The following is a 4,754-nucleotide window of genomic DNA, read 5'->3' as shown; positions in this document are numbered from 1 at the left end:
AGGACACACACTGGACAGGACACCAGTCCATTACAGAAGACACACACAGGACACACACAGGACACCAGACTCCCAGTACTGACACCTGTGCCCCCCTTCTGAGGTAAGCATCTTGTAGAAAGAAAGGGAACTGAAATTAAGGCACATGAAGATATAAGTAAATGAGACGTGACTGTTAGATGTGTTCAGGTACATCTGGGTGTCTCCAAGCTTTTTTACGCACTGTAACACAACACCTTCAAGCGACCCATAAGATGCTCAGACGTTCTGACAAGTCATTAACCCATGAAAACCAGGAAAAAAATGAGGCAGCGAGTTCTTATTTTCAAACTTTAGTTCAACATCAAATCAAGTCAAGTCAAGTCAAGTCAAGTTCAAGTTTATTGTTATTACACTCATATACATGGTATATGGTATAACAAAATGCTATTTAGCTAGCTCTCGGACATAAGAAAACAACAACAACAACAACAACAATACAATTGTGTAGCAAAAGAAAGACAGAGACAACAGGCAGTGTGCAAAAAACAACAGACGATGTGCAAAAAACCAACAACAGGCAATGTGCAAAACAACAAAAAGGTAACAGGTTGTGTGCAAAAATATGCATCAACAGAATAAAATAAAGGGATAGAAATTATGGGGGTTGAGCCTTTGACATGTATGGTAGAGGTAGATTTTCAATGTGTGTTTGGGTTTTTGGTAAGAAAGAAAGAAAGGAAGAAGGCACTGTGAGGTTCAGATCATAGGTGAGAGGTGAGGTGAGAGTGAGATTGAGAGAGGCTGGGAATTTAACAGTTTGATAGTGCAGGGGTAAAAACTGTCTCTGAGTCTGGTAGTCCGGGCCCGAATGCTCCGGTACCGTTTTCCAGATGGTAGCAGATCATAAAGTTCGTGAGGTCGGCGGTGACTAAACACTCCGCCTGCAGGGAGAGGGACGGGACGGAGACGGTTATTCTCTTCTGGCAGTTTATTTTAACTGTCACATTTCCACCGTCTCTCTCTCTCTTTCATTTTCGTCCTGCTCTCTCCCGTTTCCTCGTCACATGGCCGCCGCATGGCCAGTCAGAGAACAAGGAAACGCGTGTATCATCATCGTAAACCTGTCCAGAGACGGAAGTAGAGAGCTCTCTTTAACTTAAAAATATTTTAAACTGCATAACCGAATAAAACAATGACAACGGGCCAGGGCATAAACGCGCACCAGTTTCTGACGCGTAGGCGGACTTCAGAGGCGCCTGACTCCTTTTGTCGTTGAACCGACTTCTGTCTTCATTACTTCGGAGTTTCACTCCTACTTCGTATCAGAAATAAACAACTTTCCACACGACTTTACAGGAAGCTGGAAACAACAGGTTCGAGAAGTGATATTTACATGTCTCTATTTAGTGATATTTACATGTCCGGGGGAGGCTCAGTGGTTGTTATTCCTGCCCTGGAATCAGTTCAGAACCTGGGGTGCTGTCTGTGTGGAGTTCTTAACTGTGTCTGTGGGGGTTTCCTCCTGGTGCTCCAGTTTCCTCCCAGTCCAGAGACAGGCTGGGGGGTTAATTGACTCCTTGGTGTGTGTGTCCTGTGATGGACTGGTGCCCTGTCCAGGGTGTGTGTGTGTGTGTGTGTGTGTGTGGGTGTGTGTGTGTGAGTGTGTGTGTCCTGTGATGGACTGGTGCCCTGTCCAGTGTGTGTGTGTGTGTGGGTGTGTGGGTGTGTGTGTGAGTGTGTGAGTGTGTGTGTCCTGTGATGGACTGGTGCCCTGTCTAGGGTGTGTGTGTGCGTGTCCTGTGATGGACTGCTGTCCTGTCCAGGGTGAACCCTGCCTTGTGCCTGTTGCTTGCTGGGATAGACTCCAGCTCCCCCCTGTGACCCTGGACTGGATACAGCTGTTAGAAAATGGATGGATGGTTTGAATGTTTTTTTTTATTAATGTTTTTCTTCTCTTTTTTCAGGAGTGGATGGTTGTTTTAGGTGGGGATGGGGGGGCATGAGGGATTGAATCTGTTATTTTGTGATTGTTTATAAAAAATCCTTATAAATAGGATTAAACATTTTTTTTAAATGTCCACACTGGGGTCTGACACAGCGTGATCTGATGTCCCTCTGCGATGAGGAGCCTGCTGCCGTGTCTGGCTGTGCTGTTTGCCCTGTGCCTTACCAGTGAGTACCTCAGCCTCATCACCTCTCACGCCGGTGTATGGAGGTCTTGCCTGTCTGTCTGTCTGCCTGCCTGTGTTTGTTTGTCTGTTTGCCAGATTTCCTCTCTGTCCTCCTGCCTGTGTCTGTCTGATAGGCTCTCTGACTGTGTGCCTGCAAGTACTGTAGGTGTGTCTCTGATTGTCTGACTGTCTGCCTGCGAAAGTCTGTCTGACTGCCTGCAAGAGTCTGTCTGATAGACTGTGTGTATGACTGACTGACTGCCTGCATGTAGGTGTGTGTCTGATTGTCTGACTAATTCAGGTGGGGTAGCTGCATCAGCATGCGTAGCCTGCAAAGGAATAGGTTTATTCCATGCTGAAAAGAGAAGAAAGAAAACACAACATTTCAGCCATGGAGCCTTCAGGTATCAGGTGTCAGGTGTGATTGTCTGACTGTCTGCCTGTGTCTGTCTGACAGACTGACTGACTGCCTGCAAGTACTGTAGGTGTGTGTCTGATTGTCTGATTGTCTGACTGTCTGACTGTCTGCCTGCGAGAGTCTGTCTTACTCTATCTGACTGACTGCCTGCAAGTAGGTGTGTGTCTGATTGTCTGTCTAAAATTACGATGACACGTTTGTCAGCCAGCTCTTGAGAAAAGTTAGGATCGCACCAGTAAAAAAGAAATTCTCCCTCAGAGAACAAGAGCCGCCAGGACTGTTCCTCGTGTCAGAAGTGTGTGGCCAGCATGTGAAAGGAACTTAATCTCTTCAGTGTCTTAGATGGGCGCTATCTGTTTGGATATAGCTATCATCTAGAAGGAGTTTGCTGCTCGACAGAGATCTGCATGGAGTACTGACACACAGAAGACATGATGGATGGGTGGATTAATACCCTCATTCATTTATTTTCTTTTTCTTAATTGTATAATGTTAGAATGCCCAAAAGGGATGGGAAGCCAGTTGACCATGGACCCCCAGGGGTTTCTTTTCTCCATACTAAGGAGTTTTTGGTTCCTCTCCTCTGTTGTCTATTGGTCTTCTGTTCTTCTGTTCTGTATTCACACAATGTCACTTGCATTGTTCACTTGGGGCAACCTGTCGTGAAAGGCACTATATCCAAATAAATTGAATTGAAATTAAAAGGTCCGCACTCAAGTGCTAAGGAAACAGTGCTGTTCTCCTTTCACTCCCCCGCACACAGAGAGCGCCTCAGCCTCTCACTGGCTGGTCTACAGCTCCACGGCGGTGTCGGAGGCAGGGCTCTCTCCCAGCTCCTGATCTCCAGGGTGCTGGACCAGCAGACGGTCTCTCACTGGGACAGCGCCTCCTGGAGGCTCTGCTGGCCCAGCGGAGCTGCCGGCCTCAGAGACGTCGACTACGAGCACGATGAGACAGAGAGCAGGGAGAGGCTGAGGAAAGGGAGGAACATGGGGAAAGGTCAGTCAGCCCTCCGCTCTGTCCTCTGTCCTCTGTCCTCTGTCCTCTGTCCTCTGCCCCTGCCCCTGCCCCTGTCTCTGTCTCTGTGTGCGTGTCAGTGTCCTCTGTTTCTCTGTGTGTGCGTGTCAGTGTCCTCTGTCTCTGTCTCTGTCTCTGTCTCTGTGTGTGTGTGTGTCAGTGTCCCTGCTCTCTCTGTGTGTGTGTCACTGTCCCCTGTCTCTTTCTGTGTGTCAGTGTGCTCGGTCTCTGTGTGTATGTCAGTGTGCCCAGTCTCTCTCTGTGTGTCACTGTCCCCGGTCTCTTTGTGTGTGTCAGTGTCCCCGGTCTCTCTATGTGTGTCACTGTCCCCAGTCTCTGTGTGTGTGTGTCACTGTCCTTGGTCTCTCTTTGTGTGTCACTGTCCCTGGTCTCTCTGTCTGTGTCAGTGTCCTCGGTCTCTCTCTCCAGATGCGCTCCAGAGGTGGCAAGGCTGTAGACTGGAGGATGATGGGAGTGTGGCTCTTTTTGATCACTACAGCTTCAATGGACAAGACTTCCTGTCCTTTGAGGTGGACAACATGACCTGGAGAGCAAGTTCCCTGGAGGCAGAGGGCACTCAAAGGGACTGGAACCAGAACAAGATTAAAAACCAGTATACCAGATTCTTCCTGGAGACTGACTGTATAGAAACACTGAAGAGATTCCTGCAGTACAGAGAGAAACACAAAAACCACACAAAGGTGAGACAGAGAGATATCAGATACAATATGAGACAAATGCACCTAGAAGCTCTACACAAGAAGTTCCCCCATGTGCAGAGGAGTGGGTGGCACAGTGCAGTTTCTGGGGTGCTGTCTGTGTGGAGTTTGTATGTTCACCTCATGTTTGTGTGGGTTTCCTCCCACTTGCTGGTGGGTAAATTGGCTTATGGGAAATTGGCTCGTGTGTGAGTGTGTATCTGTGTCTGTGTGAATGTGAAGCTTGTGTGATCCTGTGTGAATAGGACGTGTCTGCAGTGCTCCAGTTCTACTGTGATCTCCTTTCTTAGCCTGAGGAACAGACAAAGAGAAAATGTGTTTGATTTGTATAATTGTCTAATACTGACATGTCTTGGTTGTAAAGGTTTGCAGAAAGGAGCCACACTATATTTTGTCTGTGCAGCGATGTCGCCTCACCTTGCACAGTGTCCACACTAATTCTCAGTG

General features: G+C 47.8%; 1 long non-coding RNA gene across 1 annotated transcript; it reads left to right on the top strand.

Moving 5' to 3' along the window:
* Positions 1-1,240: 1,240 nt before the first annotated feature.
* On the top strand, positions 1,241-3,395 carry LOC148825566 (uncharacterized). Its single transcript, XR_016091777.1, has 3 exons — positions 1,241-1,355; positions 2,081-2,154; positions 3,335-3,395. It is a non-coding gene; the product is annotated as an uncharacterized LOC148825566 (long non-coding RNA).
* Positions 3,396-4,754: the final 1,359 nt, after the last annotated feature.

Source organism: Atractosteus spatula, chromosome 10 (assembly GCF_055471065.1).
Source record: "Atractosteus spatula isolate fAtrSpa1 chromosome 10, fAtrSpa1.hap1, whole genome shotgun sequence".
NCBI lineage: Eukaryota > Metazoa > Chordata > Actinopteri > Semionotiformes > Lepisosteidae > Atractosteus > Atractosteus spatula.
This window is presented reverse-complemented; position numbering and strand designations above follow the sequence as displayed.